Source organism: Aedes albopictus, chromosome 2 (assembly GCF_035046485.1).
Source record: "Aedes albopictus strain Foshan chromosome 2, AalbF5, whole genome shotgun sequence".
Classification (NCBI taxonomy): Eukaryota; Metazoa; Arthropoda; class Insecta; order Diptera; family Culicidae; genus Aedes; species Aedes albopictus.
This window is the reverse complement of record NC_085137.1, coordinates 195,837,625-195,864,065: the sequence shown is the minus strand read 5'-3', so window position 1 is coordinate 195,864,065 and position 26,441 is coordinate 195,837,625. Positions and strand designations below refer to the sequence as shown.

The 26,441-nt window shown below is 40.6% G+C and overlaps 1 protein-coding gene across 1 annotated transcript in view; it reads right to left on the bottom strand.

Moving 5' to 3' along the window:
- Nucleotides 1-26,441, bottom strand: part of LOC115266941 (myosin-G heavy chain) — a 310,572-nt gene that overhangs the window by 234,274 nt on the left and 49,857 nt on the right. The gene's annotated exons all lie outside the window — the stretch shown is intronic.

Genomic DNA, 26,441 nt, shown 5'->3' with positions numbered 1-26,441 from the left:
ACGGAACTGGGCAGCTTAACTTGTAACTGGTGGTGGGCAGGCAAGACATAGGTTGTTCTCATGAGATTGAAATTCTTAGAATTTTGGTTTGCGAAAATTCAGGTTTACTTGTCTTACATGGGGTGTCATCTGGGACTGATCTTGCTTCTTATCTTAATTCTAGGAAGAGTGCCATAGTTAACACATGAAAGCTTACAACTCCACAAAAAAAAGTCCCTGAGCCGACTGAGTCCTCGCGTTTTTACGATTTGACTATAATGAGTATTATCAATCTATGTAAATGCGTATCTTTTCGCTTGGAATCATTAACGAACAAAAAGTTCTACAGCTTTCTTGAATAGCTTAATCACTGAAACACTCATCAAAAGCACATGTTCTAATTTCCACACATCTGCTTATCAGGCGTGTAAAACATCTCGCCAACGGCTCATAAAACTTTACTACCCGAACTAAAAGCCAGCTATAAAATCATCTCACCCGAAACGTTGACGACAGTCAGTGGGCTCAAAACCACCATCAGCAAAAGCTTGAGGAGACCCATTCGCTGCCGTAAGCAGCCCAAACTATCGGATTAGGCTTCGAAACCAAACCGAGTAAGACATCTTGATACACTCACCGCAAGCGCAGCAAGTGGCTCAAGCTGAGGATGGGCAACGGTGATGGATCTACTCAAAACCCGCATCAACAAAACATGACTAACGTGTTTCGGAAGGAGCAATAAATGTATAAGCAGGCATAAATAGCGCCTAGCTGGAGAAGACAGTGGACGAACCAATGAGAAAATGGAATAAAGGGTAGAGTGCTTGAATAGGAAACAAACACGGTGGCCAAGATCGACTTCTGGGCATATGTACCAAGTTTTGGATTTATTAGCCTGTCAAACACTGTTTATGTAGAATAATCATGAAACCATAACTGTTGATGTTATGCGCAGGAGTTCAAGTGTGAATGTCTAGGAATCGTAGAAAAGGATTTGTTGATATATTTATTAGTGATATGGCAACACTGGCGCCAAGACGATGGGATAGCACTTTGTAGGCGGCATTCAAAATGGTGATCGCTCGTTAGTTCTCACACACTTGTCGCTTTTCTTGTGGATGGGACAGACTATCCCTTCCTTCCACTCCTCCTGTAGCTGTTCGGTTTCCCAGATCTTGACTACTAACCGGTGCAAACAGGTGGTCATCTTTTCCGGATCCATCTTGATGAGTTCTGTAGCAATACCGTCCTTACCAGCCGCTTTGTTGTTTTTGAGCTGATGGATGGCATCCTAAACTTCCCTCAGCGTGGGAGTTGGTTCGTTCCCGTCCTCTGCAGCACCAACATAGTCATTTCCTCCGCTGCCTTGATTCCCCGTGCCCACATTCTCTTCGCCTCCGTCAGGAGGCTCCCGTCCTTATCCCTGCAGATTTCGGCTTGCGGCACGAAGCCTTTGCGGGATGCGTTGAACTTCTGGTACAACATACGTGTTTGTTGTGAACGGCACAGCAGTTCCATTTCCTCGCACTCCGCTTCTTCCAGGCGGCGCTTTTTCTCCCGGAAGAGACGGGTCTGCTGCGTCCGCTTCTGTCTGTATCGCTCCACATTCTGTTGGGTTCCATGCTGCAGCATTACCGCCCGCGCTGCATCCTTCTGCTCCAGAACCGCTCTGCACTCCTCGTCGACTCCGTTCTACGTGCCCGATAGTGCTCTCTGCTGCGTTGTTGATGGCTGCTTTGCCTGTACTCCAGCAGTCCTCTAGAGGGGCCACATCGAGCACACCCTCGTCCGGCAATGCTGCCTCGAGATTCTGCGCGTATCCGATGGCGACATCCGGTTGCTTCAGTCGCTCTAGATCGTACCGGGGTGGCCGCCGGTACTGTACATTGTTAATAACGGAGAGTTTTGGGCGCAGTTTACCCATCACCAGGTAGTGATCAGAGTCGATATTAGCGCCACGATAGGTCCTGACGTCCATAATGTCGGATAAGTGGTTGTGGTGATCTCCAGGTGTAACGATACGGGAGTCTGTGCTGGAAAAAGGTGCTACGAATGGCCATGTTCTTGGAGGCGGCGAAATCGATGAGCCGTAGGCCATTTTCGTTCGTCAGCTGGTGGGCGCTGAACTTTCCAATCGTCGGTCTGAATTTCCCTCCTGGCCTACCTGAGCGTTTAGATCCCCTATGATGATTTTGACGACATGGTTTAGGCAGCGATCGTACTCGCGTTCGAGCAGCGCGTAAAATGCGTCTTTGTCATCATCAGTGCTTCCGGAGTGAGGACTTTGCACGTTTGTTATTCTGATGTTGAAGAATCGGCCCTTGATCCTCAACCTGCATATTCTTTCGTCGATCGGCCACCAACCGATCACGCGCCTCTGCATGTCGCCCCAGCTGTTCCCAGCTCACATGTGTTGCCGCTACTCTGGTACCGTGTATGCACCAAACTTTGCGCAGTTAAGAAAAATCAAATTTCTAGTCGTTATAAAAAATACAAACAAACAAAATATATCATGAACAACATGCTCATTCGATAGACTAATGATCCTTCTTTGAGTCTGCACTATGAAAAAAATCATAATATTAACCAAAACATTCTTAAAATAGAAAAACTATTTCATTGCCTTGTTCCTAACTTTGCGCACAAAATCTTCGATTGCTCCTAACTTTGCGCATGCTATGAATTGCTCAAAAAAGTAATCAAAAATGCTATTATCTAATGTTTGCCCATTAAACTAAAGTTATTCAGATCAGGTAGTGTGCCCTTAATTGATCTTTGTTGAAATATTTTGTCCTACGAGGGAGGGGGAACGGAGGCCTCCGGAGTTCTTGATTTCGTCTGCGGTTCGTACTAGGCACCTACCGTGTGAACAATCCAAACTTCATGAGGGGTTGTTTCCTGTGGCTAAAGATCAAAGGTAAAAGCTTCCTGATAAATGAAGTGACCGTTACGGATAGGAACAATAAGGGGTCATTTAAATATGACGTCCATCTTTGGGGGAAAGGGGGCTGGGGTTGTCTGAGAAAGTGTGATATGCCATGTACAGTAGTGTTCCGATTTTATCACGGCCTCCACGCGTCAGTCTTTTATTTTTCATTTATTTGCTGTTACATTTGATAACAAGAGTTTTACCTCTTCTTTAAGATAAATGTTGAAGGCGCGTTTTGCAACGTTAAAAATATTAAATATGCATATAGATTTTGTAGAATCTTTAAAAGCATTTTTGAAAAGGGGCGTGATAAAATCGGAACAATACTGTATTGCAGATTACATTCCAAATTGGACTATCACACTTTTTTTGGTACGCCTAAAAAGTGTGATAAAAGTGCACATTTGCCTCGGATCGTCTCGACATCTTCGGTGCACTTATTCCTCCATTTACAAGGAATAAGTGCACCGAAGACCTCAACTCGATCCGACGTGTCCCTGCGCTGCAATCACACTTTGAAGGTGTGTGCACACTATTGTGTCAGTCCAATTTGGGGTGCAGTCAGGAATATTAGGTATACTATGAAGCATGACGGGGTGGCCCAGGGGAAGAAGGGGTTCTAAAAGTCTTAAAAATGGTGGACGTCATATTTGAATCGTCCCTAACATTGACCGCCGGAAAATCCAAATGGAGGACTGTTCACAAATCACGTCTCATTGTAGACAGATGGAGAGTGCCTGCCATAGTGCTACGATTCATACAATTTTTTACTAATTTCTATACAAAATTTGCTACATGGCGGAGAGGCAGGCCTGAAATTATGAGTACTGGTGTTACATAATATTTAAATAAGTCATGTATTCACGTTCAACAAGCATTTACTGCAAGTGTGCAAAAATTAGGAACACAGTGCAAATAATGGTTCCAAACATTGCGCACCACTATTTACTAACTAAAAAGAAAAAATTCTTACGAACTGTGATTGATATTACTAGAATATCACCTTTTTTGTCAATTAACTGCAAAATTAATCATCGTTGCACAGTTTTATCGAGGAAAATGTTGATTTTTAGTAGAGTTACTTCTTGGCAACCGTGTTAAGGCGAGGCAAATTTTGACATTTTTGTGTATTTTTTGTTTATTATTCAACATAAACAAAGATTTTATGGACATTAAATATTTGTCAAATAATGTTTATGTTTACACAATGCTAGTGCAATGATTAAACTGGTGAATATGTTGACATTTAGTTATTTGTTTCGTTATTTTACAAGAATGCGCAAAGTTTGGACCTGCGCAAAGTTAGGTGCGCACACGGTAGATGGTATGATTACCTCTAAACGTTCGCACCATGGATCCTGTCCAACACACCTCCTACAGCGCTACGATTCCGAACCCGCGGTCCTTCAGTATATCGGCGAGTATGCGGGTGCTCCCGATGAAGTTGAGAGATCTGCAGTTCCACGTACCGAGCTTCCAATCGCAAGTTCCAAAGGCATTACGGAGGCGTTTTTGGTGGTTTCGGAGAGTCACAGGTGCATTACATTGGGTTCGAGGGGGATTAGGTAGCATTACAAGAAGTTTCAAAGCATATTCGGCGTTATAAAAGCGTTTTCGGGTTTCGGAGGATCTCCGGTGCGTTTTATGGGGTCAGTGGAGGTTTTAGGAGAATTTCGGAGGCATTTCAGGAAGTTGCATAACATTTTCGGCAAGTTATAGAAGCGTTACTGAAGAGTTTCAGATGGTCTCAGGTGGATTACATGGGGTTCGAGGGGATTTTAGGGGAGTTTCGGGGACATACCTGGATGCTTCAGAGGATTTTTGAAAGGATTCAGAAGCATTACGTCGGGGTTTTCGTTGATTTGGAGTGTCTCAGAGGCGTTACATAGTGTAGAATTAACTATAAGTTAAAATACATATAAATATACACAAAAAAAAGAGGCGTTACATGGGGACCGTGGAGGTTTTAAAGGCAGTTTCAAAGGACTTTCAGAGACCCCTTCACAAAAGCTTTGAAACGCTTTTGGAATGCCTTGAAACTCTTTTGAAACTTTCATAATCCCACTGAAATGCCCTTAAAATTCACTTAATCCGTTTGAAATGTCCCTGAAGTCCCTCTAATTTAAAGGTTTTCCTGAAATCCCTTGATCTGAAATATTTCGAAACACCCTTGAATCTTCCGTAATCCCATTGAAACGCTCATAACCTATATGAAATGCCTCTGAAACTACAGTATCGGACAATAAAAATGCACCAAAGCCGTTTTCCCATACAAACTAGTCAACTTTGGATTGCCATATCTCAGTTATGTCTCAACCGATTGTTTTCATTTTTCTGTCACGAACTACAAAACATTTCAATTTTTATAAACTATTGAAAAAGTTCAGTGATAACTATTGATACAAAAGTTACAGATAGGTTGAATTTTGACAATAAAAATGCACCAAGACAAAAAATTGTGTAGCCTAAAATGCTGAAGGCAGATAGCTATGGTGTCTTCAGCAATTTTATTGGTCATCACACAAGAAACATATTTGTCGAAGACATCATAGTGATTTGACTTCAGCATTTTCGGCTACATAATTTTTTGTCTTGGTGCATTTTTATTGTCAAAATTCAACCTATCTGTAACTTTTGTATCAATAGTTATCACTGAACTTTTTCAATAGTTTTTGAAAATTGAAATGTTTTGTAGTTCGTCACAGAAAAATGGAAACAATCGGTTGCTGAGATATGGCAATCCAAAGTTGACTAGTTTGTATGGGAAAACGGCTTTGGTGCATTTTTATTGTCCGATACTGTACTTGGAGAGCCTTCAAAATGCTCCCGAACCCCCCCCCCCCCCCCCCCCCCCCGAAAAGCACCTGAAAAACCCTTGTAATGTCCCTGAAATACTATCAAAAACCCTGAAGTCCTCGATAAACTACTGAAATCCCCTGAAAAACTGATATGTCTCTAAAATGCCTTAAATCACCCCTGAAACCCCTTGTAACGCCCTTTAAAGGTTCCTGAAACACTCCCCTTTCTCTGAATCGCCCTCAAAGCTTCTTGAAACACCCCTGAAACTCCCTCAATACTAATGAAATTCTCTTGAAATCCCCGTAATCCGATTAAAACGCCTACGAAACATGACGGAACGCCCTTAAAATGCTTCAGAAATTCCCTGAAACAATCCCCCGCAACGCCCATTGATGCTCCTTGGAATCCTCTTTTTTTTGGGCTTTCTGGGAACTTCCTGGAAACGTCCTTAGCCTCGACTAAACTTTCAGGAGCAAGACCTGTTCTGCCAAGCTAAGTGATCCCTTGAAGCCCTGACTCAATGTATGCTCACAATTCCCTCTTTTTATGCCTTATTTAATTTATGTTCCCCCAGCCAAGGGCATAAAATGAGGTTACAGTGGGTTCAAAATATCACGTCCACATCATGAGTTATTCTTTTCATTCATGTATGTATTAATAATACAAGCTTGAAGTTATGCCTTGGTATAAGCCTACTCGTAGAATCTTGATTACAGTTTGATTTCGTTAAATGCCGTTTTTTCATCAATGACAATATTAAACTTCTTTACCGTTATTATACGGACAAGTTATAATAATGGAGCTGGTATATAGTCTGAATTCAGACCCAAAATAATATTGTTGTACCGTGATTTCGGGGGAAATTGATCAGTGCGGTGAAGTTGATCGACGAGAGGACTCTTATTATTTGTTAAAAATAATGCTTTAAACTTAAAACAATTTGTAAAAAATGTTCATCTTCTGGCTCATGAGTTATTAAATGATGAGTTCACATGTTTTACAGTCAATTAATCACATATTGCTGTATAAAATTCAATATTTTCCGAAACTGCCTATCAGGCGGATTTTAAAGACACTTTCAAACTTTTGTTACCGCAGCTGTATCGCTAATGTAATGAATATTCGAATGAATGTTTCTAGCTGCCAAGTATTCGCTAAACCTGATTTTGTCATCAAAATTTCTATAAATATTAAAATTTATGCAAAAATGGTACTTTCTCGAAAGTTATAATATATTTAGTACGCAAATTGCATACTTTCAGGCGTTTTCTTAAGATTTATTAAACTTAAAACGCAAATAATTAAACATTTAGTAGACTTGTAGAAATTTGACATAGCTTTTCGCATTCCGGGGTGGTTAATTCAGGAGGAAAAATTATTTGCAGCACATACAAAAGCATTTTACTGACTGATCAATTTCACCCCGAAATTAAATTTTTCGATTTTTTATTTTAAATGATATTTTTTATAATAAAATGATTTGTAGTAGAATTTGTAACCTCGTTGACTGATGAAAACCATGGTCGTACTTGTTTTAAAGCATTAAATTTTACCATATCGATAAGTGCTCAAAAATTATTCGCCGAAAACTGCGAAAAGTGATCAATTTCACCCGAAATCACGGTACTCCACTGTCGTGTGCAGCATAGTTGTCCCATGTTCTATGGAAAAACCTATTAACATGAAACAACTATGCTGCACACGGCAGTACAGGTTAATGATTCATTTTTAACATTTATGTACTTACAAATAGTTTTCACATTTTTAATCGAACAGGTACCTGGAAAAAATAAACAAAAAATAATCATTAGAATCACATGTATTTCAAATAGACACGAACTATGAAAATTAGGGAATAAGAAATCTAAATGAAAAATCGGCTCGCATAACGATTTGCAAACCAGGGCCCATATAGCCGAGGCGGTAAACGCACGGGTATTCAGCATGACCATGCTGAGGGTGACGGGTTCGATTCCCGGTCGGTCCAGGATCTTTTCGTAAAGGAAATTTCCTTGACTTCCTTGGGCATAGAGTATCTTCGTGCCTGCCACACGATATACACATGTAAAATGGTCATTGGCAGAGGAAGCTCTCAGTTAAAAACTGTGGAAGCGCTCATTGAAGACTAAGCTGAGAAGCAGGCTTTGTCCCAGTGAGGACGTTACGCCAAGAAGAGGAGGAGAGAGGAACGATTTGCAAAATATCAACCACTAAAGCTCAAATAGTCTGTGTGAACTTTCGGTGTTATCACACATCATGGTATATCGACAAAAGAGAACAAAAACCCCTTCAATCTAACATATCCTGACGTTTGTTTTGATTGCCTATTAATCGATTATTTAGGCACTATGATTATCCGTGTGTTGTTTTGCTTCGCTAATCCACTCTCATCTTCTATTAGCAGCGAGCGATATAGCTCGAGTCGAGTATCCGTCCCGCCTAGCCATCATCATCGCGCCCCGAAAATTATACACCTCTCACCCGGGTGGGTAGGTATACGTAGACGTAGACGAACAGACATAGAGACCCAAGCTGGGCACCTTAATCTGCGCGCCAGCCAAACAGAACGCGAAAAACCAGACGCAAAGGGGGCAGCAGCAACAGCAGAAGCAGCAGACCCGAATGATTCGATTTCATAAATGCGGCTATGATTTTGCATTTTCAGGCAATTATTTTACACACGTACGAGCTGGGGTCTATTCGCTGTGGGCTAGATGTTTCGTTGGAAATAGTCGAGTATAGTGGATCGTTTAAAATTTTAAGATAAAGATTGTGAAAAGAAAACTAGTAAAGTAAGTGACCAAACAAGTAAGTAAGTAGATAAGCATGCAACTAAGCAGGAAAATGTATGAAAGTAAGTATCTAATCAAATATAAGTAAGTCAGTAATAAAGTAATAAGCAAATAAGTAAGTGAGTAAACAAGCACGACAGTAATTCAGTAGAACGTATAAATTGAGGTAACAAGTGAGAAAACAAGAGCAAAACCTGGCCCACAGTGCGACGGGTTGCGTTCGACTCCCCTTCATGCATCATCGTGCAAGCTCTAACGCTGCTGACTGACAGACGGTGGCGCTTGTTGCAAGCGAAGATGTTGCTCTGTTTAGTTCAGCAATTTTCACCACCCCACGCCTGAACCGAAGCGAAGGAAGGAGGGTTTGCGAATTCCACCCAGAAATGCAAATGTGTGGAAAAACAATTAGCTCAATCAAAAGTCTACCACAGCGTACCGGTGCGGTGGTGCATTCCGACACCCGCCTGGAACTGGACCGTTCGATGCAGGCACGCTAGAAATGAACGTGTGGCGTCTGATTGGGTGGAGCAGCGAAGCCCGAAAAACCCACGCCACTACTGCGGAAAAACTGCAATTGAACCTCTGCTGATGATGAAGGCGCTCTCTCGGGCGCGCGCGCGCGCGAGCTTTCGGAATGACGCACTAAGTAGGATCGTTATGCGGCATATCATGACCGATCGATCGAGATCGATTGACGACGTCCACCACGACGACGACGAGAAAGATGACCAGCAGCGGTCACGCATGCGCAGTGCATTCCGCGTTATGACCGCGCCGGGCGCGTGCGATAGATGGCAAATGGATTTTCCGGACACCAAGGCAGCGGGCTTTTGCGGTGAAAATCGAGCCTGAAATGAAGTAGTTCTGACGTCAAACGAGGCACGGTTATCCGCCGGCTGCACGGGGTTCGGGGTGGTGCACTATGGGGCGGCTCCATACAAAGTGGTGGCCAAAAATATGTTTTGGTTATTCCGCTTTTTTTGACAGTATTCTAGTAAGATGAGCATAACATTAGTCCAATTTATGTATTTTCATCACATCTGGAAGGTGTAACTACTATTTAACCCAGTTAGGAACTACTTATTCCTGAACAATGAGTTGATTTTTAATTTGTTTTTAATTTTTGAGGCAGTTCAAATGGAAATCAAAACTAGAGTGAGATTGCCATGCATAAAATAAAATAGGAGAGGTGAAAGTGGAAGCACCCCCCCCCCCCCCCCTCTAGGCAAATCTGACCCCCCCCCCCATTTTTTAATGTTTTATAAGAGTGTTGTTTTATCAATCAAGTATTTTGGTAAAGCATTGTTATCAAGAGCCCACCCCCCTTAAACTTATCTGCCAACACCCCCCCCCCCCTACTATAATATTTGTTCAAACTTGTCAAAAGGATAATTTTTGATTATGCTTCTATTATTTTACTGAACCACGCACTGAACACATATCAACATCATTAACCAAGTTGATGATTATTCTCCATTTTTTATACTGCAGGAATGAATATGCTGCTAAATGGAACATAATTTTCATAGATAAATTTTCATCATAAATTTATTAATTAACTATCTCTTGAAACTTTAATTTCACAAGCAATACCTACTCATTGTTCTGTTCAGGTAACATTATTCCATATACAATTTTGGGAATTGTCAATATTTTAGATTAACTTTCACGATTTTTAAGAACATGGCCAATCAAATTCACCATATTTAACGATGATTTTATCGCATTTTGTTTCAAGTGGTACGTCTGTTTGTCTGTGGTAACATCAAATGTTCCATATTACCACAAACAATTATTTTCTGATTTGTTTTCTTTAAATTAACTACTGTGCGATATTCACGTTGCTAGCGTTTTAGTTGAAAACGAACTTATGAATTGAAAATATTGTCCTCGTCTTTTCAATACAAGTAGGCAGTTTTTAGTAAAATTAATATATAAGATGTGGTGTTTCTTTCCCTGATGGGAAATATGTATTGATAATATAAACAAGATTTTCGTGAACAAAAGAAGCATTTCATTCCAGATGGGTTGATACAGTTTATGTATGGAACGATAAATTTCGGTCAGTTTTTACCCATTTTTAACATAAAAATAATTAAGTGTGTAAGATTTTTAAGACTTAATTTGACAATTAACAGTTCCATCTTTGAAGTACTGTTTAAATTGTACGATTTTTTTGTGCTCGCATAATCAAAAATCATAATTAACAAAAAAAACTAATTAAAAAAAAATCCAATTTTCGGGCTTGTGTCAAAATGACGCTCATCCGCAGCTATCCGCAGCTGGATTCGCGTTCCGCAGATAGTATAGACCCCAAACTTAACTGTGGAGGCGGTCCCTTGAGACTGCTCGACCCTGCTTGTTAGATATAGACCAACTTAGACGAAAAATGTTGTTCTTGTCAATAATTACCCATTTTTTACTAATTTCAATTAACCGTGTAACCCCAACAACACACCCATCATAAAGTTCAATCAATAACATTTCCAACGGTGGATTAAATTCTAAAATTAAACCGTTTTTTCACTGAGAAAATTGCCTTTGTTTAAAATGCATTTTTTCTACAATTTTCACTATTTTTCTAAGTCTGATATCTGTGGCGCAATGAGTTTCCATCACAGAAGGCTGAAATTTTGGGAATCTAGGTTTGAACTATCTGGCTCTCAAATGATGTATAAGACATGTCATTCAAAGCAAGTAAATTTTTTGATTTTTGGCCACCACTTTCCCCATAGTGTGGTGGTGAGGATGAAAGCCATTGGGTGCCATATCGGTTCAATGTTTGCAGTAATGGGGTCGTCTTTGGATGCGTTATCATTTCAGAGATTGATTTGGAAACTTTTGGGGTACATGCAATGCTGGTGGAGTTAAGTTGTTTTGTTGAGGATGTGGCGAAGTGGAAAACGTCATCCGAAACATGTGGTGAAGCATAATGTGGGACAAATTCCAGTTTCCTACATCTGATAAAAATGCTTACATAATATAAAAACTTTACTGTAAACTGCACTGCATTCGCTAAATTTTTGTCCAGTTTGCATATTATTACTTCTAGAGCGATGTTGAATAGTAGGCCAGAGAGTCCATCACCTTGTCGCAGTCCATGGTGAGTTTCGAATGAATTGGATAGTTCACCCGAAACTTTTACACAGTTTTGTACACCGTCCATCGTTGCTTTAATTAGTCTAGTCAGCTTCCCAGGAAAGCTTTTTTCGTCCATGATTCTCCATAGCTCTGCTTGATCGATACTGTCGTATGCCTAGTATTCACGGCATTTGGAGAGGATTTGCTGTACGCTGAAGATCTGGACCATTGTCAACCGGCCATCGATGAAGCCGGCTTGATAACTTCCCACGAACTCATTCATTTTAGGCGACAGACGATGGAAGGTGTTCTGGGATAGCACTTTGCGGGCAGCATTCAAAATAGTGATCGCACAGAAGTTCTCACATTCCAAATGGTCGCCTTTCTTGTGAATGAGACAGATTACCCCTTCCTTTCACTCCTCCGGTAGCTGTTCGGTTTCCCAGATCCTGACTATCAACCGGAGCACACAGGTGACCAACTTTTCTTGGCCCATCTTGATGAGTTCATCTGCGATACCATCCTTACCAGATGCTTTGTTGGTTTTGAGTTGGTGAATGGCACCCTTAACTTCCGTCAGCGTGGGAGTTGGCTCACAACTTTATTGCATTGTACAGATTAATGCACCGAGAAGCAAAAAAAAGAAACTAAGGAGCTACACTACCGTGATACGCATAGTTGTCCCATGTTGTTTGGGAATCCCTTCGTACATGGAACATTTATGCGTAGAACAACAATAACATCTTTGAACGAAAGTACACATTGAACTGCACGAGCTACTTCAACGCAGAAAAAAACAGTGCAGAAGTTTTGATAAGAGCTTCAGAGCTGTTTCAAATGCGTTTCCTGGGAATTCACGAGTCTCTGGAGGTCTCAAGGTATTTCAAGAGGCTTCAGGGAACTTTAAGAGGAATTTCACAAAGGTTTCAAAGGATTTCAGGAAATGTTTCTGTGGCTTCAAGGTGCTTCAGAGCGGCGGTTCCCATGTTTTTCAAATAGGTTTAAGAAAAGTTTCTGTGGTCTTAAGGGTTCAACAGCGGTTCTTAGATATTTTAAATCGTTCTAGAGGCTTCCATGATGGTCCCCAGTGACTTCAGAGCATCTCCGGAGGGGTGAATGCAGCTTTTGCGAGTTTCATGCAGGAATAGCACGCGACTCGAAACTTTTTGCGTGTCGCACACAATAATGGTACGAAACAGCATAGCCAAATCGAAAGAGGCGAGTTCGTGCAATCGATTGTGTGTTACAATCTTGCTTTGCCGTGCGCTGTAGGTCTCTTATCTCGCGTGCTCTAACGTGTGCACTCTCACTGTGCTTGGCACTGTGCTTGACTTGCTTGACTCTACGAAAGATTGTTTCAGGAGTGTGTCAGCAGAGATCCGGACGGGTACCAGGCAGTTAAAGAGGGATATCTGATGAGTTTCGGTGGTGTTTCCAGGGGGCTTTAGGTGTGTTGCAATGGTACCTCAGAAGCGTTTCAGGAGGCGTTTCAGTTCATTCAGGGTTCAAGGGTTTCAAGAAAGTTTTAAAGAAGCTACATTGGAAATAAAAGCGTTTTAAGGTGTTTTGGGGGTATTTCAGGAGCGTCGCTGATGGTTTCAGAATGGATTTGAAGATGTTTCAGGACGTTTCAATGGATTTGAGTGAGGATTCAAAAGATTTTAAGGTTCTTCAGTATACCGCGGTAGTGTTTCAAAGACTTTTAGGTGAGTTAAAGTCCCATTAGACATGGCAAATATTTGGCCAAACAAGCCCAACAAAAAATCAGGGCCCGTGGCGCAGTGGTCCACACGTTCGCTTCATAAGCGGATGGTCATGGGTTCGATCCCGGCCTCGGCACTTTCAATTTTTCGTAAGTTGCTCTTCCCCGAATATTTGAGATCCTGTTTGATATTCTGCTACAAGACGGCGCTAGTTTAAGATATGCAAAAGCATGCAATTTTGATTAAACATCTAGCAAATATTCAACAAGCTGTAACTTTCTATAAAAAAACTTGATTGACCGCCCGCAGTTGCAACTCCAGTATCGCCAGATCAGCTACACTCACACAAGGAACCAATGAGATAGCTGCTTGGAACTAGCAGGCATCTTTAGTGTGTGAGCGTTGGTGGTCTTTTATTTTTAGGCGACAATGGCGTCTGCTGCGTCAGGTTGCAGGTCAATGAGGTAGGGGAGGGAAGTGATAATTGCAATCGCTTGTTGCCAACAGGCCGTTGAATCCTCTGCACCTGCACAAGATCATGCGGATGTCGGTGTGTTGGTGGAAAATGTTTTTTTTTTTGGCACAAGGTTCATGCATTCGTCCATGGATGCCAGGCGTAAAGTGATAGATTGTATGAAGATTACTGTAAAGCGGCACAGTACGCTTGGTTGCATAGCTTGTAGGCGTTATATGATAGATTGACAGACTGTGATAAAGTTGAAAGGAAGGGAAACGGCTTTTTTTTTTTAACCGTTTCTGGTTCTAGCGATCGCTACGAACATACGAATATACATGAGATGTACATATACATATGTAGGAGATAGAGAGAGAGAGATAAAGTAGATAGAAAGTTACAAAGTAGTAGGAAAGGGAAGAGCCAGGGATTGAACTCAGGACCACCGTCATATGAATCAGAAACGGTAGCTATTAGACCACCAAGCTCGTCATCAACAAGCTGTAATTTTGTTTAAAGTCCACAAAAAAAATCAAATTTTGGTTGCTAATGTCCTTTTTTGTTACACATTTGGGCATGATTGGTAATTCTATATTATGTTAGTGCACTTCGGGGTGCTTCAAGGGATTGATGAGAAGTTTTCACGGGCACTCGGAGGGGCTCCGAATAAAAATGTGCTAAAAATGAAAATCATAAAGATATTCTGTTGAATTGAGTGAATTGATTGCCAAGCTAAAACGGATACAAGAATTTAAAAATCACTGTTCACGCCCAAGGCTATCAGCCCTGACAAGCCAAATTGGCATAAAACCAGTTTTGGGTATCAATGTTAGTTAAACTTATGTAACATTTATCGAATTGGTGAATACTGTCATTTCTTCTCCCATCTAACTACAAGTTTTTCAACATTTGCTGAGAATGTTTTTTTTTTCGAATTTCTAAAAAACAGTTGCATTAACTAGAGAGAACTAGAATGTTTTGTATTATATATTTCGACGGAATTTTTTCAAGATTTTTTTCTAAAAACTTGTCGTATTCAGAGCTATATTGGGAGTTAGATGAATAGGTTAAAACTATTTCATCGAAAGCTTTGAAACTATTTTTATACCACCCCTAATTCCTTACTAAAACAATATTTTTCAACTATGAAAATGATGATATGATACTATTTCACATCGCAATCATCCAGTCGATGCGTTTCCGAAACAGTCTATTATTATATGGTATCTGAATTACATGGAATTGACTGATGAAGTTGTTTTCCTTACTCCAAATGGCTTCATCTGGTAATGGCCATTTTGCATATGTATATCGTGTGGTAGGCACAAAGAAACTTTATACCCAAGGAATCAAGAAAATTTACTTTACAAAAAGTTCCTGGACCGACCAGGAATCGACCCCGTCACCCTCAGCATGGTCATGCTGAATAACTATGCCTTTACAGCTGTGGCTATAGCCTAAGTAACATTTTGATTACCAACTAGTCTCGAAGAAGTTTTGACATTAGCTATAAAACCTAATACCTTTTATTTTAGTTTTATGGTACTTCTAAGAACCTCTTCTAGTCAATATGATTAAAAAATGTTACTTGGAAAGAGATAACTTCGTCATGAATGCTTAATCGCTGTCCATTCCTGTCAATATTAGCAAATTGTGTACCACGTTTTCAAAAGATCGTAGCTTTGGAATGTCTAGGGTTACCATAAAATACGTAATAACCAAGCAACCTGACATACAAACAACAACCTGCACAACAGAGGTTAAAAATTAAGCTAATTGTAGACGCACTATATGTGAGCCACTAGAATAACAAAAGCATACGTGGTTAACGTATCTTCCGATGAAAAGAAAATCAAGAGAATTCACTAAAATGTGAATATTCAACTATAACGTGCAATTATTGATTTGATACTATACGCCAATGAAACGTGATACGTATCATAAGAGAACAATCGATGAATACAGTTGTTCCTTAACAGAAACCTGCGGTTTGTAATTTGAATGTGGTTCCTTGAAAATTGATTTTTTTAGCTATCGATTGTGGTGGAAATTCGAAATTCTTGTTGTCGCAATGTTTGAATCAAATAAAAAACTGCCGACGAAAATTTTACCTGTGCACGTCATTCCTGTAACCCTAAGTTGCGGTCTCCAGCTAGCCAAGTGGTTAAGGCTAGGGATCGCCAATCCAGAGACGACGGGTTCGATTCCCGTTCCGGTCGGGAAAATTTTCTCGACTCCCTGGGCATAGTGTATCATTGTGGTTGCCTCACAATGTACAATTTCATGCAATGGCAGGCAAAGAAAGCCCTTCAATTAATAACTGCAGAAGTGCTCTAAGAACACTAAGTTGAAGCGAGGCAGTCCAAGTCCCAGTGGGACGTCGAGCCATAAAGAAGAGGAAGAAGAAGAAGTAGCGTTTTCTGGAGTAAGTAATGAGCAATTAGGTTCCTGATTTAGTTGAAAATCTTCCTAGTCTGGACCGTGTAATAAATGAAATATCCATCAAACTGGCCATCCCAACTAACAATCACTCATTTTACAAGCACCTTTACGACGAATTGGTTCAGCATGATGCTGAATAACATTTGGATAATTTTCAGGCACATCCTTTGTTGGGGTTTTGTTCACACAAATTTGGAGAAACTATAAAGCATAGTGTTCTGTACCAACTGAACTGTTTGTTGATAAATCGTTTTACAACGATATAGTAAAGCTGTTATTTAGCTTTAGCAAAAATGATTACAAATAAAAAAAAATGCAAAAAAAAATCAATTGCCACGAGAGTTTATGATTGGATCCTAATGCTGTGAACAGCCATTGTGAAATGATAACCACACTAAAATTTACCTAAATCCAGATTCGAACTCAAGACCCGTCGATTGCCAGCCGCATGCCTTCCTATCTGCGCTATCCTAGAGATGATGAATTGCAGCGCTCAAATCAAACATAAACTTCCCGTGGTTTAATAATGATCAGACTTCGGCTCCTGTTCAGCAGTGGTGAATTAGCACAACATTATGGTTAACGACTGAACAACAGATTAATTCAGCTGTTGTTCAGTAAAAAGCACGTTTTTTTATCATGTACTCTGAGTGGAAGTATGATGAAACCAAAGCGCTTATATGACTAGTGAAAAACACATTTTTAAAAGACACGGACACGTTCAATGCTTCCAGTGAGCTATTTGCTCTTTGAAGGAAGCACGACACTAGACAACGGACTAGCATGCAACGCCCAGTGGCACAGCCGAAAACTTTTCCTGACAGCTGCGGCGGGAATCAAACCCGCGCTCCTTGGCACGATGCGACTAAAGGCTTGGTGACCTTAGCCGCACGACCACGAAGCCACACATATACAGCCACATTATACAGATACATGTCCTAATTTTTAACATGAACTTAACAAGAAGCAATAAAAAAGTCTTGTTCAACTATGTTGTAAAGGAATTACTGCGAGTCGGAGAAAAATAGTATTAAACGCTTGAAAAGTGTTTTAAATTATCATTGTTAATACCATTGAAATAGCATTTGTACAGTAATGTGTACAGCTTAATTTTAGTTCAGCTATAATTACTATTATAAAGCAACAATTCAGCATGCATGCTTGTTTGCGGCTGGCGATTAATCCCAACTTTCTTTTAAACGTTTTTTTTTTTCAGATAACCATGCTGCGGCTATGATTAGTAACATCAGCGACGTTATCCGTTTGTCTTTTGCCGACGCAATCAGCAACCAAGTTGATATTATCTGTTGAATTTGTGTGACTTATCCGCAGTAGGGAAACCGCCGAGATTGCTCGTTCTAAAGTCGTCAGGAATTCCACGCCTGCCTGGTAGCGATCACACTAGCCGCACACAATCGAAGCGATTGATTATACATATTGTCTGTCGGTATGCGCTACCGCGAGCTCTTCCAGTAAGAGATTCAGTCCGACAGTCAGACAGTCAATCGTCCGTCCGCGGCGGTTGCCCCATAGTGGTGATGCTGGTGGAGGTCTAATTTATAATCATAATAATAACAATAACGTTATCGTTATGGGGCTATAGTATTTTGCTCTTTGATTGAATGGCGCGGTGCGATCAGTTAGGTATAGTTCGGCGTTGGGGGCGGACGTTGCAGCTGATCGGCACTAGTGATGATGGAATGATAATGGGACAGGGTTTAGGCATAGTGATTTTCATAAAATGAATGATATTAGGCGGTTGGACAGGCGAACTTTCAATACTGAGAGTCGCGGTACCGCAACTATAAAGACAGGGTGGTTTCACACATTTAAATGGTTGAAAGTGCCAAGAGATGTCAATCAATGGTCTATGTGGTTATGAGGTTAATAATAACTTCTGAACTATCGTTATAATGCTAGATTATATGAAATCTTATCGACACTCTGACCGACATGCTGCATTACTCTTTAGATAGATTAGTTAGATACTTCTTCACTAAGGGAAATGACTCAGTACAATAAAATTTTGTTAGAAGACATGACTCCTGGCTTAACTTGTCACGGTCGCCATATCGTAGTATTGATTATTGCAAAAGTGGTAATTACAATTTCCTTAAACGCAGATTCCATGATTCGATTGAAAATGATTCTTCCTATCGAACGGCACGATATTTATAGTCTTTGAAGCCCTCCAACACAGAGCATAATATGTAGAAGGCTCCTGGAACAACTCAGTCTACGTCAGTATGTGACAAAATCAATCTGACCGATTTTTATTCGGGAAACGAACATTTAGCACTGCAAAACTATTCCAGTGCGGTTAAGGCTGAGAGTGAATGCAAAGGTTCGAAAAGCACTTTTATATTAGGGAATGTCCATTAATTACGTTACGTTTTTAAAGAGTGGTTCAGCAAAGTGTCGAATATCAATTTTATAAATTAACTCAATCAAAACACTAACTGGCAAAAGTGTCAAACATTTACCAGGTTATTCAAAATGTTCTTGCAGCTCGGTGTTTAAAATAGAAGATTGTTGGATAAAAGTAATCAAATTAAAAAAATAAACTCAGATTATTTGGTGCCCTTAATAATCAATAATTATTTTAACTTTGAGTAATATCGGCACATGATCTAACCCCGACCATCCATCCTAATTCAAACGCCAGATGCCAGCCCCATCGCCGCAAATCGATATAATCGCCACTTCCGTTGCGATCGCCGTACTCACTAGCGGTGGTTGAACGGCTGCTGGCTCATCGGGCGGCTGCTAGATGATCGGTATCAATAACCCAACAAGAACTCCTTCATCACAATCATCTCGATTAGACTCGAGTCTTCTTGTTGTTCGGACCGCGCTCACCGCACTACTTCAACGTCATCACCATCCGTCCGATCGTATGTGTACGCTAGCTAAGCTAAAGGCATTTCAATCCAACAGGTGCTCCGAGTCCAACTACCTCCCCGCCGCCGGCCGACAACAAGTGCGCACCGTCCGCGTTGGCGTCGTCCTCGGTAGAGGAGCATCATCATCACCACCGACCAGTTCACATTTGAGAGGAAATTAATATAAAAGAAATCACCATCACCATTCACCATCGGAATCCCCCCAGCCAGCCACCAGCCCAGTCAATGCGTCGTCTTCGTCGGTCGTCTTGGAAAACAAGGAAGAAGGAAGACGAAAACCGTCCCAAGTGGAAACGCATGGCTCCTCGTCGCCGTCGTCGTCGTCGTGGGGAGCTGATGGGGCTATCGTCAGCGCGCGCGCGGGTGCGGGTGGTGGGTAAAAAATTACACTTGTTTCACCGCGGGAATTCGCATCGCTTGGTGATCTACGGCACGGGGAGATGCGAGTACGAGGGGAGCCTCGAAAAAAAAATCGAAAAACAAACTCACCGGGCAGAGCAAATTGAATAAATCGAAGAAATTGAGCGCGCAATTCAGAAATCGAGAGGGCTTATCTTCAGTGTTCGCGCTGCTGGCTGACTGGTCCGCGCCGGTTGATGGGCCCCTCTACTAGACGACCGGCGAGCGGCGCAAGAGGCGAGAGTTTTTGCTTCACTCCACCCGCCGCCGCCACTCTTCGATCGTTTTTCGATCGAACAACGATCCAGGCCGCCCCGGTACTGAGTGAAATATAAAAATTCAATTTCATAATTAAATTGTTCAGCTTTCGCATTAGGGCATTAAGTATTCCGATGCGGTTCGAGCAGTATAACTGTATGCGAGGCCGGCCGCAGCCGAGCTCCCTTTTCCCATAAACGTTTACCGATTCCATGCAGCTGCAAGAGTGGTGGAGTCTCGGAGTAGTTTGAAGAGAGGGCAATCCAGCAGCGGTGGCAAAGAAAGCGAAAAATTGGACGCTTACCCGGCTGCTAACCCCATATTGTACCCAAGTTATGGTCAAGCTTGCCGGGAAAGTATGAAGAATTTCAAAAGATTTCGCGATGGCCATTGATCGCTCTTGGTCCACTCTGTGTAAGCTTGATTGAAATTCAAAGAAATCCGTTCGACCTTGATTATTTTGCAGTGGTTGATCCTCATATTAAGAGCAGCTGATCGACGTCCGAGTGCCAGAGAAGCACTTCAAGCTCAACTGTACACTATGATCCTCCTGAAACTAGGGGTTGTAGTCCGGCACTGCGAGTCATTCTAACAGAAAATCAGCAACAGAATAATACTAAACGAGACCAACGGCAACAACCTCAGCCAACTTAAAGGACTTGCGATTGGAAACTCGGTACGTGGAACTGCCCATCTCTCAACTTCATTGGGAGCACCCGCATACTCGCCGGTCAACCAAAGGAACGCGAGGTCGGCTTCGTAGCGCTGAAGGACGTATGTTGGACAGGATTCATGGTGCGAACGTTTGGAATTAATCATACGATGTACCAGAGCTACGGAAATCCACCCGAACTGGGAACACCTGTCATTGATTGTAATGGGCAATAAGCAGAGGCGTGTGCTCGGTTGATGGTCGATGGACGAAATAATGTGCAGGTTGAGGATCAAGGGCCGATTCTTCAACTTCAACATAATCAACGTGCACAGTCCAGACTCCGAAAGCGCTGATTATGACAAGGACGCATTTTACGCACAGCACAACCGCGGGTAAGACCGCCGGTCTTCGGCAATGTTCCTGCAGTTTCCTCGAATGTGAAGGGATAGCAGATCTTCTTCTACCTCGTGCAGCCAGCGCGTTCGCGGTCGCCCACGAAGCCGCCGACCTCTACCAGGTTCACTGTTAAATATTGTTTTTACTATTCTTTCTTCCGACATTCGCACGTTTTACAATATTCGCATCTTTGTCTGCACCACACTCTATTTGTTGTTTCTCACCAAAAATTGTCCGCAGCACTTTGCGCTCTAAAACTCCGAAAGCTTTTCGGTCTACCTCCACTAACGTCCACACTTCGTGACCGTAGAGGACAACCGGAAGTATCAGCGTCTTATATTGAGCGAATTTCGTTTGCGATTGGATGTTACGAGACCTAAACTGGTTACGCAATTCATAAATGGCCCTATTTGCAGCTACAATACGCATTTTACTTCACAGGAAATGTCATTGTCACATGCCACAAGTGTTCCAAGATAAACAAATTCTTCAAGTCTTCAAGTCGAGTCAAGTACAAGACACTGAAGACGACCTTACAGTGGAGGTCGAAATACGTATCTGTCAAAGGATGCAAATTCTTAGTGGAATTCAAAGGAACAGTACTTAACACGATTTTCTTTTTTCTCAAATTCTTCAACATCTTCAAACACATCTTCATCAATCACTACCTCAGCACTAAAAGCACTTCGAATGCAATGTTGAACAGCAAATTTGAAAGTGCATCACCCTGATTCAATCCATCAAAGGTCACAAACGAGGTAGACACTTCGTCTGCGATCCGAATAGTTTGTTTCGCCGGAAAACCATGTTTTGACATTATCTGGCAGAGCTCATTTCTTTCCACTGAATCGTACGCTGATTTAAAATCTGTGAACAGATGATCAGTCTACAACTTACATTCCCGAATTTTATCTAGGACCATTCGCAGGATAAACATTTGATCCGTCTTTGATCAACCCTCACGAAAACCAGTCTGGTATTCACCGACGAAGGACTCCTCAAGACTAGTCTGTTCTATTGAACAGGACACGCGACAGTATCTTATATGCCGAATTAAAAAAGGTAGTTCCTTTGTAATTGGCACACTCTAGTCTGTGCCCTTTCTTGTGGATTGAGCATATGAGGCTATCCAACCAGCTGATAGGAAATTCTTCATCCTCCCAAATGTTTACAACAATCTAATGGATTGATTGATGTAGCTGCTTGTTTCGGTGCTTGAGGAGTTTGACCGGGATCTCGTCCTTCTCAGCAACTCTTTAAGAGCCTACTTAACCTCATCCAGTGTTGATGGTCATCATCATCATTATCACCATTATCATCCAGCACAAACTCGTAGAAACTAAGGAAGCTATTCCAGAAGACATCGTCAAAAAAACATCCTTGCATATCCAAGAATAAGTAATGATGAAGGTAGGTGATAGAAAGTTTAATCCATGGATCAAGAGGAATTCTTAAATAAAATAAATTTATATTCAAGATAGAGTTCTTTAAACAGTTTCCAGCAAGTTCTGATAAGAAAAAAATAAAATATTTTATGGTGGGACGAGGCGTTGAAGGATATTTTTTCTTTTGCTAATGAGAAATTCAGGAAAATGTTCAATATGAATGAAGGATTTTGATTTTATTTTTCCAAAAACACTATTGACCGTCCAGTTCCGAACTGTTCACGACCGTTCGAAACAGTCGCCATTTCAAACGGTCGGTGAAACAGTCGGTGACGGATTTGACAGCAGAAATAAGCGAGAAAGATTTCGCGCGCAAACGCGTTTTCAAAAACATTCAATTGGTGGAACAAGGACAGCTAACCGGTCGCCCTGATCGGGTGTTGCCCGCAGCCAAGCCGCCAGCTTTTTGGTGTGGAAGTCGGGGGGTGTTCAGATGCAATGTTTATCACTCAACAAATTTATGAACATATTTTTCCGCAATAAATGTTTTAAATGTTCTAAAGTGAGGTTTAATAAAAGCAGGTTAAAATATTTCCAGGATAATTGCTAATTTTTGTTATTCTGAAGTCCTATACGTTTGAAATAATGATGTGCTTGAACAAATTTGCTGATTGATTGGTTTCTGTTGAATACATCGAGAATCCCCTCGATACTCGACGACTGTTCTGAACAGTTTCACAAACAGTCGGGATATTCCAACTTTGAACTGAATACACAATACAAAGCTATATAAGTAATTTGACAATTTTTTTTGGGAATTTTGTAAAATTCATGATAAATTGATAAAAAGCTGCTAAGTAACAAATAAAAATATGTTTTGGCAAATTTCTTGAATTTAGTTGGATTCTGATGATTTTCTCTTTGAAAAATTGCAAGCAGAAATCATAGAAAAAAAAACTTAAAGAATTCCTACAGAGCAACAGTGCTAGTGCTAGACAGAATAAAGTACGTATTGGTCGATTTTCATACAAAATGCTCAAGTTTGGAGATCTAAATCTCAGCTTCTAGTGCACAGATTGACTTAAAATTTGAGCTGGACACTCTCCACAGTTCAAAATTCAATTTGCCAGGAAGTAAGACTATTCCATGCAAGATTTCAATAGCTACATCAAATCTCTCATTTCGAGAAAAATCTAAAAGTTTTGATTTTGGAATAATTCCGAATTTTCAATGTTTAGACAAATATATTTTCCGGTGTGTGATCAGCCTGGTCAAACAAATAACTTTCTGAACATACCGTTTACCCAAAACATTTCGTTTACAAAATCATTTAAAAATCGAAATTAGTTTTTTTTTTTCCTAAAAATGAGAGTTTTGTGATATTTAAAAATGTTTTGCTCTGAAATATTTTCTTTTTTTACAGATAAAGCTTCAAGTTGTTGAGCAATTTGCTGTAAACTTTCGCGCAAAAAAATAACAAAATCGCTCATATAGGGGATAGACAAAATGATCGGGACAGACAAAATTGTCACTTTTCAAAAAAAAGTTCAGCTAGCTGTAACTGTTTGAAAAGTGCATCAAATATTCTCAAGTTTTCACTGGACGTCGCTCAACTAGTTGTGTATCAGCAGTCTAAATTTGAATAGAATCGGGCTAGTCTACACGAAATAAGAAAGATTCTAGAAAGTGGTATAATTTTCCGATAGCCAACTTTGAGCTGTTGCTGTTATATCTCCGGATTCAAAGGACCAAATTTTTTTTTTTTTTTTTTTACTTATTCGTTTATTTGGAAGGCTCGGGCGCCACATGAGCATAACTGAGCCGAAATCTTTTGTTTAATTTTACAATTTATTACTGCCTTAAGCTATGATAGTTTGGGAAGCCGAAGTACTCGCGGCTGTTTCGAGGTTAAGGATTGAGAAAGAAAAAAAATGGGGAAGGAGGGATTTATGGGTTTAAAACTAAATTATTTGCTAACTTATACTAAAACATTGATGGGACAAATTGTCCATATCTGTAACGGAACAAAAAAAGAAAGGACTTTATCGGTAGAAAACGACAAGAAGAGGACAAACGGGAGGGGGGTGACGACAGACAGGGGCGAACAACAAAACCAAAAGGCGGACAACGAAAACAAAGAACGTATTACATCAAACTCTGACATCAACACGTTTCAAAAACTGGTAAATCAGGTTCATGTATTCCAAATCAAGTCCTGCCAACACTTCTCTAACGGGTTTCTGTTGTTTTCCTCGGACCCGGAGAATTTCATGCAGCTCAGATCTGACCTCACGATACTCATTGCATCCCCACACGACATGTTCGATATCCTGGTAAGCTACGCCACAGACACAGAGATTGCTGGACCAAATTTTGACCATCAATGACTAATATATTCAGCTTTAGAAAACGTTTGGCTTAACTTGAAATTATTGATAATAAAAAAAATTATAGGGATTTCATTTATTTTAGAGTTGGTTTTAGTAAATTGAACATATTTATATTCAAGTCAATCAGAATTAATGAACTATAATTACCACATCAAATTTCAAAACGATGGATAATTTGGTGTTATATTAGAAAAACAATCTTTACAGTTTTCCTCTATGTTAAGAATTTTAGGTTAAATCAAAAGTTTTTCATAGTTCATTACATTGGTCATAAATGCTCAAAATTGCATTGCATTCGGTTAATTGAATCTAAAGATATTACAGCTCTAAGTTGCCTATCGGATTATTCATACCTTTTTTTAGAATAATTTTAACTTCGTGTAGTGTAGAATAGTCCGATTTTTTCCAAATTTGGACCCATGTTCGCACCACTGATGCACAACACTGTTGGTCGAACTACAGTAAAAAATTAGGATTTTTATGCACTTTTTAAGAAGTTACAGATATTTGCCCATTTTTTGAGAAGTGAAAATGTTGCCTGTCTCGATCATTTTGTTAATCCCATGTACATAGATAGTCGCCAGTACATCATAACATGTTCGTGTCTTCTATTGAAAGTGCTGAATTTAGCAAAAAAATTGACCACGCAGAAGATTCCGAATATATTTTGGAGTTTTCGTGCAACTTTGCGCGATAATTTTTCTTGCAAAGTACTATGAATGTCCAGACAAAATTTGTGGTCAATCGGTTTGTGATCAATTAAAAGCTAAGATTCAACTCCCAAACATGAGCATTTTGTATAAAAAACAGCCAACAGTACACACGAAAAATACTTAGGTCAACCCTTCCATGTTTACGGTAATTCAGCAACTAGTTGAGAATACTGAAAGCTTCTAATATCTTGGTCTAATATCAAGGTCTGGGACCATTTGGGCAGGGGGATCTATTTTGGGCACTTACTGCTATAACTCAGTCAATTTTGAACCGATTAACTTGATTTCTGGAACAGGATCAGATACGTACAGTATATATCCATTCTCAAAAATGCAAGTCAATCGGTTTGAAATTGACTGAGCTATAGCAGCAAGTGCCCAAAATAGGACCCCCTTAAGATCAAAAAGGCGAGGCCTGCTTTTGTGAATTTAGGACATGCAGTAAGGAAAACCGACAGATTAGTCTACGCACTAAAATCCGAATTTTCAACTTAAATGTAAAATCTGTGCTGTTGTACTCCAGTGAAACCTGGTGTGTATCAGTGAAGAACACTCAACTACAGACCTTCATCAATAGATGTCTGCGTTATATTATGCGAATATTGTGGCCTCACAATTTAACATCCAACGCAGAGCTCCATCGTCGATGTAATGAAAATGATAGCAACAGAACTTGGGAAGCGAATGTGGAGATGGGTCGGTCACACTCTGCGCTTGATCGAACCCGAAATTTGTCAACAAGCCTATGGCGACACAGCCACCTCAAAGAAAGAAAGGAAGTCGATAGAAATTTGATCTGCCCGCAGGTCATGGCAATGACAGGCAATCGCTCAAGATGAAGATTTTACATGTTGGCCCTTTTCACCACATTGGGTGCTCAGAACTAAAAGCTACGAGTTGGTCGAAGTTAAAATCCTAGTCGATACCACGTAGAGTTGATGTTGATGTGGAGTTTATAGTCGATGTTTTCGAGAAAACAGCAAAAGTTCAATAGTCAATCTCTTCTGGTACAAAACAAAGTATTTACCGAACCTGCCAGTGACGCAGTTCTTCGATAGGCCATTCGGAACCTAAACTGCCGTGTGTAGCATAATTTTCACATATTAATGGTGATTCACAAAGAATATGGGATAACCATACTGCACACTAAATTTCTTCAAGTA